At 43.4% G+C, this 13,115-nt stretch overlaps 1 long non-coding RNA gene across 3 annotated transcripts in view; it reads left to right on the top strand.

Annotated features, from left to right (window-relative positions):
- The first annotated feature begins 3,522 nt into the window (after window positions 1-3,522).
- The window catches only part of LOC139185770 (uncharacterized), a 595,360-nt gene continuing 585,767 nt past the window's right edge, over window positions 3,523-13,115 (top strand). For all 3 annotated transcript variants that reach the window (XR_011569255.1, XR_011569254.1, XR_011569256.1), the window contains exon 1: window positions 3,523-3,779. This is a non-coding gene — a long non-coding RNA (uncharacterized lncRNA). The remainder of the gene's footprint in view (window positions 3,780-13,115) is intronic.

Consider the following 13,115-nt stretch of genomic DNA (forward strand, 5'->3'; position numbering starts at 1 on the left):
AGGTGGCACTAGTGGTAAAGAATCCAGGAGACACAGGAGACCTCTGTGTCTGGGTTCAATCTTTGGGTCAGGAAGATCCTCTGGAGGAGGAAATGTCAACCCACTCCAGTGTCCCACTCCATGGACAGGGGAACCTGGCAGGCTACAGTCCATGGGGTTGCAAAGTCGGACATGACTGAGTGGCTAACACTTTCACTTTTCATATATGTATATATGTGCATGTGTGTGTATGTCTCTTCCCATAGTTTCTGACACAAGTCTCTTGAAATGCTTGTAAATTCCTAAGTGATAAGAGCCCTGGGAACATCTCTTGTTGTAATATCTGACCTTTGACCCATCCCTGACCTTGCAAATTCCTAAATAAGACCCCTAGGAGCAACTTTTGCTCTCTTGAGGCACTCTGGATGGACTACTGGGTGGGGACTGGTCACTGGAAACATCAAACCATGATGAGAAGCTTAAAATTTTCAACTCCAGCCCTCATTTTCTTGAGAAGGGGAAGAGGCTGAAAATAGAGTTAATGATCGATCATGCTACATACTAAAGCTTCCATAAACGTCCCCAAAATACAGGGTTTGGAGAACTTCCAGGTTATCAAGCACATCTAAGCCAGGAGATGATGCACCCCAGCTCCACAGGACAGAAGCTCCTGTACTCTCGATGCTCCCAGACATCGCCCTACGTATCTCTTCATCCGGCTGTTCATCTGTCTTTTAAGAAACTACTGCTGCTGCTAAGTTGCTTCAGTCATGTCCAACTCTGTGAGATCCCATAGACGGCAGCCCACCAGGCTACCCCGTCCCTGGGATTGTCCAGGCAAGAACACTGGAGTGGGTTGCCATTTCCCTCTCCAACGCATGAAAGTGAAAAGTGAAAATGAAGTCGCTCAGTCATGTCTGACTTTTCTCGACCCCATGGACTGCAGCCCACCAGGCTCCTCCATCCATGGGATTTGCCAGACAAGAGTACTGGAGTGGGGTGCCATTGCACTACTAAGTGTAATGTTTCTCTCAGTTCTGTGAGCTGCTGTAGCAAATTAATTAAATCCAAAGGGGAAAGAGGTCACGGGAACCTCTGATTTGTGGCCAAGTCAGGGAGGAGTTGCAGGTAATCTCAGTTCAGTTCAGTCGTTCAGTCATGTCCGACTCTTTGCAACCCCATGGACTGCAGCATGCTAGGCTTCCTTGTCCATCACCAACTCCTGGAATTTACTCAAACTCATGGTCATTGAGTTGGTGATGCCATCCAACCATCTCATCCTCTGCCATCCCCTTCTCCTCCTGCCTTCAATCTTTCCCAGCATCAGGGTCTTTTCTGATGAGTCAGTTCTTCGCATCAGGTAACCAAAGTATTGCAGTTTCAGCTTCAGCGTCAGTCCTTCCAATGAATATTCAGGACTGATTTCCTTTAGAATTGACTTGTTTGATCTCCAAGGGACTCTCAAGAGTCTAGGTAATCTAGGGACAGACTATTTATGATCCGCATCTGGTGGGATCTAACACCATCTCCAAGTAGACAGTGCCACAACTGAGTTAAACTGTAGGCTAAATAGCTTGTGCTGTGGAGAACTGCTTGGTGTAAGTGGAAAAATATACACTTGGTGACCAGAATCACCAGAAGTGATGTGTTGTGAATGTGGAAGTAGTGTAAGAGTAAAGGAGATACACAAGGACTGAATCTGTCAAACATACTTTGTTAAGGAGAGATGCCAGAAACTGGAATAAGCTCAAGAGCAGCTCCATTTGCCCGTCTCCCTCCAACTTCCCAAACAAATCTCAGTTCATGATAAGTGACACATGCAGTGAATGTGGTGCAAATATGCAAAATTCAACCATATTAGAAAAATATGGATCTGCAATTCCATACAAGCAGGCCAGATCTTTAAATAAATTAATGCAAAACACATTTGTTTCACCTAACTTTGAAAAGTGACTCTATGGCTCCTTCAGTCTAATTTTCATGCAATAATTTTTTTTCAGGCACTGAGTATAGGAATTTCCTACTCAAAGGCCTTGATCACATAGTTCTGAACCACAGAAGTTTCATATCTGATGCCAAGAGAATTTAGGTACAAGCGTTCGGAGAGGGTAAATATGAAGGGTTTCATAAGGTCAAATTTAAGTTAGAATTAGGGAAAACATGCAAAACTTAGCTTACTATAGAGAAAAACATCACAGGTGTGGAGAAAAAGCATAGTTATTACTTCTGCAGAATTTTCCTGAGGGAATAGACAAAAGTTATGTGTATACTGGGGGGTCATTTTGATTGCTTGGCAATACCTTTCTCTTCCTATATAATCAGAATGCTTGAACACTTATTTATTAATTGACCCAGAGGTTTAAACCACCACAGTGCCTGGCCTACAGTGTAAATATTTCTTAGTTCAGTTCTCTTGATCGGAGCAGATGGCCCCTCTACACTTAAAACCAATATATTCTATGACCTGTAAATGGTTGGTTCAAACTTTTAAGGATGACATTACTCTATTTAACAGTGCCTTCCCAACAAGAATTAAGCAGGTAAGGCAATAACTTCTTTTAATGAGATTAATTCTGATAATTTAAGAGGCACCGTTTCACTGCAAGATGTAGATGACTTTCAATCCTCCTTACGAATTAAAATATTTAATCATTGGTATACAGTCAACACAGTGGTTATAAATAGGAGTGACACCGAAGTCCTTTTTTTAAATAAATGAGACCATAACCCTATAATTTTCTTGCCACGGATTACCCCGATTCTCATCATAAACATACCTAGGACTTAAAAAATGCCTGTATTAACTGTAGTGAAAGCTGGTGTTCAAATGCATCTCCACCCACAGAAGGTCACATACATAGTTGCTAAGCCTTCCTTTCCACCAGGACCCATCTCCTCGAAGTTTTAAACTCAGTATATATGCTCAGTCTACCCCCTCCCTAAAGAGTTGTGGAAGGAAAAGTACCTATAATTTATGCCAACGTAAGGCAGAAACATCCCGTCCTTGTACCTTTCCACTGTGTTGGCGCTAGTTTGGATGGTGTGTGCACGGGCGTGGGTGAGTGTGTAAAACCCGGCGTTTTCTTAAAGGTGTGGAGTTGACGCCAACCGACCACCCGTCCCGAGGAGCGGGCTTTACTCTGTTTATTCCGCCCTGGCGTGGCGGGGACTATTCCGCGCGCCCTTAGGCAGCCGGACATCACTTAAGAGTTGGGGTTCTCAAAGTAAGTGAAGAACCTGGTGCTTTGGCAGAGTCCAAAATCCGCCTGAGAACTTGGGTACTAGAGAGTTAGGTGGCAAGGAAAGGTGACTGGAAATTGCACCCCATTTATCTGGCACCTTCCACGGAGGCTAGTCTAATAAATGGGGGGGGGGGGCGGTGGCGGGAAAGGCGGGAGGAAAGGAGGGAGGGAAACACCCTCCTCCTCTTTGAGTAACTGCACCTCAGCTTGAGATTTGGGTATGTTTTTACCTGTATTTCTAAAAACCACCACCGCACTCCCCGCACCAACCACTCCACTGCCTCGACTTCCATGAGAAGCCGCTACTGAGGCCAAAGACAAGAGGGGAAGACGGAGGAGCGGGGTGGGGGAAGACAAATAAATGAAAGCGCGCGCGAGCGAGGGGGGCCGGGGAGAGGAGCGAGCGCCCGGGACTAGCGACGGCGGCAGGTTCAATTAGCTAAACAAAGAAATCATGGCGGATTGTTTACATTTGGCAGCGCCTGGGCCGCGCGACCGCCGGCCCCCAGCCGCCGCGGCCCTCGAGGAGTCGGCGAGCTGCCCCCGCGCCCCGGCCTGGTAAGTGAGGCCGCCGCCCCACGCGCCGCCCCCGCCGCCACCCCGCCCCCCCCGGCCTCCGCCCCCCGCCCCTCCCCCGCCGCCCCAGCCCCCTCCTCCGGCCCGCGGCGCAGCTGGGCTCCGCGGAGATTTCGGCGACGCGGCGGCTGGGGTCCTCGGCGCCGCTGGTGCAGCCGCCGCCGGGAAGGGATGGAGAGAGTCGGGGAGGGAGCTGCAGAGCCGCGTGCAGAGCTGGACCCCCTCCTCTGGTCCGTGGCCCCCGGGGTCAGGCCCTCCCTCGCGGGGCGCGCTCGCCCAGCCACGCCGCCTCCCGGACCGAGGAGGACCGAGGCGGAGCGCGCCGCAGCCAGGGAGGTGGGGCCCGGCCGTGACCCCGCGGCAGGCGCGGTGCGGAGGGCGGGGTGGCAGCTCGGAGCCCGGCCCCAGCCTTCCCGCCTCTGGTCCAGCGGCCTCTGACGAGGACTCGCTCCCTCTCTCCTGCTCCCCCTCCTTTCCTGCTCCCGTCCTTGCATCCCTCAGGCTGGCCCTAAGGTTGAGCACCTGCGCCCCGGGGGTCGCCTCCAAAGGTTGACCTTGCCAGAGCCCCCGAAGTCTGTGAGAGCTTTCCCAAAGGCTGAACCTTTCCTCATCTTTTTGGCCCCGGGGTTCGCTTTTTTCCCGTAGGAAGAAACTGTTGTTCCTACAGAGGCTTTTAGCTGCCTTTGTGCTGAGCTTGGCACGGTGATACCAGGCGGTTGGCTAATGACAGGGGAGGAAAACAAAGGCAACAAATAGGGGAAGAAGTAGAGGGCAATGTCACCCACAACACAGGGAGTCTATTTTCCTAGCGAAGATGGTTTCCTTTGCAGGAATCCTTCGAGCATCATTGGCATGAAAATGACTTATTTCCTTTGTAGAGAGAAAAAACAAATCCTACGTCTCAAATTAATCTCAATTTTTCCTTCCATAAAACTTTTTTCTTTTTTAATGTTTAGTGCATATTTAGTAGTGTGCCCTTTTTTCCTCTTCTGTTTTCCAGAACCTCAGTTAATATATCTTAGTCTGTGTCCTATTTGGGGGGAAATCACAGCCAGGCCTGTCAGAGCAAGACTAGAGTTGGTGGTATTTAAGTAACTTTGCCACAGGCTTGGCTGGGGACCAGGGCAACGGAACCAAGTCTTGCATATGTCTGAATCTCAGATATCACATGGCTAACAGGTTGCTAATGGACATTGTAATTTGTAGTTCAGTGAACTGCTTTATCACCTGAGAAAGAAAATTATGCTGTTAAAAAAAAACGCACAAAAACTTGTGTTATTGTGGCAATTTTATCTTTTCTATACAAATATGATTCAGGTGAATGAATATTTGTTTCATAATTTTGGTTATACCCTCTCAGAGGCCCATCTGGAATAAGGTATACTTCTCTTTTTCTCTCCTTCCCCTTAAAAGTAGCAAACACAAGGTAACTGTCTCACTTATTAGATTCAACTAAATTATATCTATTTTTGCTTATTAATTACCAAAGCAACTTTCTATATAACCTACTGCATCTTTAATAAAGCAAAACTTACTTTATTATTTGGCAGGCATAGCCCTACATCTTGCCAACTGTCTCCTCAGTTCCTTTTGATCCATTGACATTTCAAAAACTAAGATTTAGTCACAGAGCAGAATAGGAATGAAAATAGGTGTCAAGCCTTAACTAACTCAGAAACCCAGAACTTCTGGTGTCAGAAGTTCCCACTGAAGACCCTACATGTCTATTTTCATGGTTGTGTGAACTTCAGGGAAAAAAAAAAAAAAAAAAAGTTGATACATCCCTAAAGAGCTTCTACCCAGACACTTAACTCACCAGTTAGCTTGAGATTCCATTACTCAGTAACCCACGCACATTCTGATAAATGGATTTTATGTGGACTCCCTCCCCAAACCAGGTCAGAGATCATAATCATGGAAGGAAGTGAATTGGCCTCCAAAGTGACTTTAACAGAAGCAGAAAGCTCAGTCTTTGGTTATAGATCTTGCTGACCCATTAAGGGTCAGTAAATTAGTAAACTGTACTTGAGTTGACACTTCTGATCCCAGCTTAATGGGTTGATTAACTGATGGCTGCTCTCTTCATTATGGGCTATTAGCACGTTGTTAAACCTGAACTTAAGAGTAAGAAGTTGTTTTTATGTTTACTCTTTGGTTCCCAAGGTTAATCAGTATTCATCATGGCCTTAAAATTTGGTAACTAAAGAGGTTAAATAAACTCTTTTGTAGAGAAAAGAAAGCTCAGTATTATAACTACATATGACTTTGGGATGCAAAATCTTATCTGAAGATGCATAAAAGTATTCAATTAGGAACACCATCTCCAATGGGAGAAATACATATAAGCATTAAGGATTTAACATTGACATCCTTTTCATTCATAGCTGATCCTCTTATTCTTCTGTGTGCATTTGAATGACTGTCAAACTTAATGATATTTAGAATGTTAATGATGGTTTGTGTAAATTGCTGGCTAGGAATAGATAGCTCTTTGTAGTCAGTGCCTAAGCCTAGACGTTGCCTTTCAGGAAGTGTGAATCTTGGGCCCCAGGGAGGCACACATTTGTGATCAATATATGTTAGAAATCAGTCTTTATACTGTATTATTAAGTCCCTGGCCTATTTCTTCTTTCTTGGCCTTCCTGAAACTTGAAGAACATTCAAAGGTAGTTGGAATCCTGGTGTAATGGGTGTCATCAGTGATTACTCTCACCGTTTGCTAGTCAACATGTCAATAATGCTGGGAAACCTGCTTTAAATATTTGCAAAATGTATACTCCCAATCATACAATAGATCAGGAGTTGTATAGATTGTTTTCTTCCTATGGAACTTTATTCAAAACTCAGTCTATTCTATCAGCTAGGTCACAGAAAGAGCAGTAATTTCCAGTAGAGGTTTTTAAGTTGATTAATTGGTAAGCCTTTATTAAAATGAATGCAAAAAAAATAATCAAACTCAAGAAGTATACCACAGGAAAATATAGGAGAATTAGGACATTTTTATATTTCTAAAATTGCTGCTAAGAAGAGTGTCAGGAAGGCCGGAGAGGTTCAGAAACAAAGAACTGATTGCCAGAATGAAAGGCCACTTAATCTGGCAAAGAGATCACTGATGATGTTGGGTGGGTTGTGTTGATTGAAAGGTTAAAGTGAGAGGCAAGATTGTTGGAGGCCAAAGAGGAAGACGACAGTGAGAAAGTTGTAGTAGATAATTTTAAAGAAAAATGTTTCAGGATGTTGTTCTTGAAAGGCACTATGACTGGCAAATCCTCAGTTCATAGGACCAAGTCTAAGAAAATAGGATCTTAGAAACAAAATTAAAACAGCATTACGTACATTAAAAACTCCACAGCAAATAAAAGCTGTGAAAGGCACCTGCCTTCCAAACCAGCTACGTTTGTCAGCATTAAAAGCCTGTACCCACAGGTAAATCCTCTTGAATTATCTTCGTTTTAGTTGTCTGGGGACACATGGCTCCAGGATTGTGGTCCGCCAAGGCAGACGGTCCCCAAGCTCTAGGGTACACAGATTATTTTTGGATTTAAAGTGTTTGAGCCCATTCTTACTTGAAATTCAGTGTCTTTTGCACTTGTTCTTGTTTCATTTCCTTAAGCTCTGGCAAAATGCTTTTGTAACCGTATAGCCTTTCTACAAATTATCTTGGTATTTAGGGGAAGTTATTTTTTGTCCACGCCCCCACCACCCCCAGCCAGAGGGATGTGCATCTGGGGTCATATCTGCAGAATCAGAGGATGTGCTGTGAGAAGGTCTTTCTTTGCAACACCAGACTACACAGTCCACCAGAGAGCACAGTGACATTTATTGTCCTGTCCTGCCACTTAAGAGATTGAACTGAATCTATAATGTATAAAATGGCTTTAAACTTGTAATGTGTACATATGAAATGACATATGTAAAATTTGTTTGGCAAGAGCTGATTTGATTATGAATGGTATATTGTGAGAAAGGGACAAATAAAAGGAAAACATTTGGCTGTATTAGATGACAATCTGCAGATAATTTGTTTTAAAAAATGATTTCATTAAGGTGGCTTTGAGGTATGCTATGTGTTTGGAGCAGGAGTTGAGGGGCAATCAGCAGGGGCTGCTAAGAATCAGAGGCCGTGGAAAACAAGGTGGGGCAGCCGAAAGGATCTCCAGCCCACCTTAGAGGAAACAGCATGTGAACAGCCAAGGCCATGGAATGAGGCTAGCCCAAATCTGTGGAATCTGTGTCAAGTGAAGGCAGGGTTTTAAAGAGGCAGCAGCTTCCAGGTGTGTATATCACAGAGTTCTGTGCCAGTCAGAAAAGCTAGTGGAAGCAATCTCTTGGGGTAAGAGGTTTACAGTTCTTCCCTGCAAGGCTGAAGTCCCAGCGTTGTTACGACTTGGCTCCAATAGTTCTAGCATATAAGCCAGAAGGCAGGAAGAAGATGAGTTGGAAAGATAGGTAGGTTCCATATGAAGGTTAGGTAGAGGTGTGGGTATTTCCCCAGAACTCTTTGTATAGGGGCAGCAGACCCAACCCTCTTGCCAAATCCAGCTCACTAGTGGCTTATAGAGTTTTAAATATTCTGTTGTGTCACTGTTGTGCGTGTTATGTGGGGAGGGTTGAGGACTGAGTGTGGCTGCAAAGACTGCAGGACAGAATAGGGAAAAAAATGAATTGATAAAGATGGAGTAACTCAATGAGACTGTAGGATTGCAATATAATAAAGCATTCAGAATATAATATACCAAAGGTGTAGGGTCTGTAAGAAAAAACCATATGCTCCAATAAACCATGTGTCTAGGAGTATATATTTCCAACAATTGGAAGTTACTTAAGCTTGCTCTGAATTAATGTGTCAGAATTCTGTATCAAGCCCTTATGTGTGTTGCCACAACTCAACGAAAATTTTAGATTCAAAGAATATTCTCATACAACGCATTTGTTGCAGAGCCATCTTTTCTGAATGAACCTTTCTAAATATAGCACAGGTGAAACTGAGCACTGGAAAGAGTGAGTTTGACAATGGCATGTTATTAACAATTGCCATAGTCACCTCTAAACCAATACACTTTGAAAATTTTATCTTCTGTGTGTATTGCATATCATTTAACTGATTAACTCCCGGGCTAAAAAATAAAACAGAACGAATATCACACATCCTTCCCGTCTCATGCTCATAATTAGTTGAAGAATGATGTATACATACAAGAGGCTCTGTGGATCTCTAAGAATATCACAAAATCAGGACACACACACAGAGCACTCAACACTGAGCATTTAGACCAACATTTCCTGAAAATCTTGTCTTCTGTTTCATTTTGCTTTTTATGACTGCCTCAATTTTTTGTAGTCTAACCTAAGAATAACGTATTAGTTTTCTATTGCTATTATTAAAAAATTACTACAAACGTCATGGTTTAAGGTAACACAAATTTATCATTTTTCTAGTTCTGTAGGTCAGAACTCTGACAGAGGTGACACTGGGCTAAAATCAAGGTCTCAGCAGGATTGCATTCCTTACTAAGGATTCTGGGGGAAAATCCATTCTTTGGCCTTTTCCAGCTTCTAAAGGCCACTGACATTCCTTGGATCGTGACCCACTTCCTCCATCTTCAAAGTCAGAAATGTTGTATCTTTCTGACCATTCCTCCATGGTCACATCCCCCTCTATTCACTTGGGCACAGTTCTCTGCTTTGTAGGAGCAGTGTGATTTGATTGGCACACCTGGATCATCTCCCCAGTCTCACGGCCTTTAATTAACCTTAATGACATTTTACAAAAAGTCTCTTTTGCCACAGAAGGTATCACATTCACAGATTCCGAGGATCATGATGTGGACATCTTTTCGGGTGGGAGATTATTCTGCCTTATTTTCAATTCTGCTCTTCTTTCTAACTGTTAATTTAGGTTCTTCCAGAAGCAGATGCCAAGGCCAGGATCCCAGACAACAAGTTTATGTGGGAGTGATACCAAGAAATGCTGTCGGGGAGTAGGGAAAGGAGATAAGGAATTTAAAAAAGACAAGAAATGGTGTATTATTAAGCGAGTTGCCACTGGGAAATTGCAGTTTAATCCCATTGAGGGTAATTCTAAGGGATAGTGTAGAACTCACCATCATCTAATAGAGCAGTGAATTATTCTAAATCCGCAGCTTTAGCCTTCAAATCCCTGTCTTTATTGGTTCAGACAGCTTCTGAGGGTATTCTGTCTGGTACTTCTGGCTTATCCTGCATGTGGGCTAAATATATTTCTCCATCCAGGTTGAAGACCTGAAGAAGCATTCATAAGTACTCAGAGCAAGCAGGGTTCAGTGTAAAGTGAGTGCCAGAGGTTTATGTATGGGGCTCCAAAGGGTACCTCTTAGATTTAATCTATCCCTAAATTCTGTGTTGTGCTCAGTCATGTCCAACTCTTTGTGACCCCATGGACTGTAGCCCGCCAGGCTCCTCTGTCCATGGGATTTTCCAGGCAAGAATACTGGAGTGGGTTGCCATTTCCTTCTCCAATCCCTAAATTCTACTTTTGATTATTCCTCCATAATTTCCCTGACACTTTCCTCTTTCTTCCTCTCTATTGCTATGATTCAGATTGATTTCTCTGTATCACTCTACTGGTTGGTTTTTTCCACCGCAAGTTCTATACCACCCAATCTGTGCTATGGGTATGACTTCAAAATTTGTTTTGCTGCAAACATGACTTCTGTTGTGTTTCTTAGACAAGCAAGTAAGCAAAAACCTTCATCGATTTCCTGTCATCTACAGGAAAATTTGAAGTGAAAAATCCTGTCTAGCCTTCAAGTACTTCCATTTTGGCCCTGTATTAACTTATCTTTGTCAAATCTTATACTTACATCAGTTAATGTTTATCAACTGTACCCCATCCCTGGAGAGCAGGAGAAAGTGAAAGTGAAAGTGTTAGTTACTCAGCTGTGTAGGACTCTTTGTGACTCCATGGGTTGTAGCCTGCCCAGACTTCTCTGCCTATGGAATTCTCCAGGCAAGAATACTGGAATGGGTTGATATTTAGGACTAACCCATTTTACCTGTGTTTTGTCTTTGTCCATAGTTCTTGGGCTTCCCAGGTGGCACAGTGGTAAAGAAACCGCCTGCCAATGCAGGAGATGCCAGTTCGATCCCTGGGTCAGGAAGATCCCCTGGAGAAGGAAATGGCAACCCACTCTAGTATCCTTGCCTGGGAAATCCCATGGACAGAGGAGCCTGGCGGGCTACAGTCCATTGGGTCACAAAGAGTCCAAGAGGACTAAGCAACTGAGCACAGCAACATGTCCTCAGTCCTTGCGATCTAAACCTGGATGATGTGAAACTTGATGCCTAACCCAAGCCAAGCACTCTTGTTGCATTACTTTCCTTACTTGTCTTACTACTATTGGAGGGCCCATCTTCTGCTTTCCTTTCTTTATGTTCTTGGTCATAGCGTTTCTGTTCTGGACTAATGATCTAATCCCAGCCCATCCTTCAAGGAGAAGGTAATGGCACCCCACTCCAGTACCTTTGCCTGGAAAATCCCATGGATGGAGGAGCCTGGTGGGCTGCAGTCCTTGGGGTCGATAAGAGTCGGACAAGACTGAGCAACTTCACTTTCACTTTTCACTTTCATGCATTGGAGAAGGAAATAGCAACCTACTCCACTGTTCTTGACTGGAGAATCCCAGGGATGGGGGAGCCTGGTGGGGTGCCTTCTATGGGGTCGCACAGAGTCCGACACAACTGAAGCTACTTAACAGTGGCGGCGGCAGTAGCAGCGGCAGCATCCTAAGCCTACTATTAGCCTGTCCCAGCTGGAAGTGAGGAATCTCTCTTCTCTGAACTCTTTAAAGCTATTGTTTTAGCTTTTATTATTTTTGTTCATAATTTTAGCTATCTTTTCATAGAATGTAAGTCTGATCTTCTCAGGCAGGTTCTTGGGCCTTTAAAAATAACAAGACATCGTATATTTTTGCCTCTCAAATCCTAAAATGTTTGGGTTATTGTATGTACTCTTTAGCTATTTGTTGACATTTGTTAAACATAAATAATTTTTTTTTTGAAGTATGAGGGACACATTTTGACAAAAGTGAACTGGGGAAAAAAAGGTCAGTATTTTAGTGACAAAAGCCGCTGCTGTGCTGCAAAAAATTCATGACTTGAGTTGAATGATAAAAGGACCTAATTCTTTCTTACTTCAAGCAAGCAAATTAAAAAAAAAAGTAAAGTCACTGAAAGGTTTGAAACTAGGATACGTTAAAAGTACAGACTAGAAGTTTGAAATGTTTCCCTCTCTTCTTAACCTAGCCCAAAAAGACAGGGTGAAGATTACAAAGCATCTTTTCCTTTTTGAAAACTGAAGTACAGTTAAGAAGTGTTTGGGCTTTTCAATTAAAATTTTTCAAACTTAGAAACTAAATGAAAAAGGACTTAGGATATGACTGCATCTGCAAAGCAAAATGTCCAGTGGTTTCTTGGATGTTGGTTCTTCTATTTTTCATTGGGAAAAAAAAAATCCCTGTTTTCATTTGATCTTTTAAGTCAAGGGGGTGACTGCAAAAAGCTGGGTGTGAGGATTCCTTAAGATATCAGCAGAGTTTTCTTCTGTACACAATTATACATAACAGGGCTCATGTTTTATGCTGTTGTTTTAATGTTGGAAATTGTATTTCACAGTGACTTTCATCTGGCCTTTTGGACCAAGAATGGCATCATAGTACTGCCAACAGAAGAGAATAAATGCTTCTGGCAGGGGCCCATCCTTTGCTTGTCTCAGACCTCATTAACACCAATCAGTTGAGCTGATAGGCAACACATACAAGTATCATCCTTTAGGAGTTCTCAGTCCTAGGAGATGAAAAATACAAATGCCTGGGCCCTGCCTGCAGCAATTTTGAGGTAATAGTTTTGGGCTGTGCTTTGGGTATCAGCGTTCTGAAATTAGCTCCAGGTGCAGAGTTCCAAGGAATAGCAAGAAGAGATAAGAAAGCCTTCTTTAGCGATCAATGCAAAGAAATAGAGGAAAACAACAGAAGGGGAAAGACTAGGGATCTCTTCAAGAAAATCAGAGATACCAAAGGAACATTTCATGCAAAGATGAGCTCGATAAAGGACAGAAATGGTATAGACCTAACAGAAGCAGAAGATATTAAGAAGAGATGGCAAGAATACACAGAAGAAATGTACAAAAAAGATCTTCATGACCCAGATAATCACGATGGTGTGATCACTGACCTAGAGCCAGACATCCTGGAATGTGAAGTCAAGTGGGCCTTAGAAAGCATCACTACAAACAAAGCTAGTGGAGGTGATAGAATTCCAGTTGAGCTATTCCAAATCCTG

Source organism: Bos indicus, chromosome 11, assembly GCF_029378745.1.
Source record: "Bos indicus isolate NIAB-ARS_2022 breed Sahiwal x Tharparkar chromosome 11, NIAB-ARS_B.indTharparkar_mat_pri_1.0, whole genome shotgun sequence".
NCBI lineage: Eukaryota > Metazoa > Chordata > Mammalia > Artiodactyla > Bovidae > Bos > Bos indicus.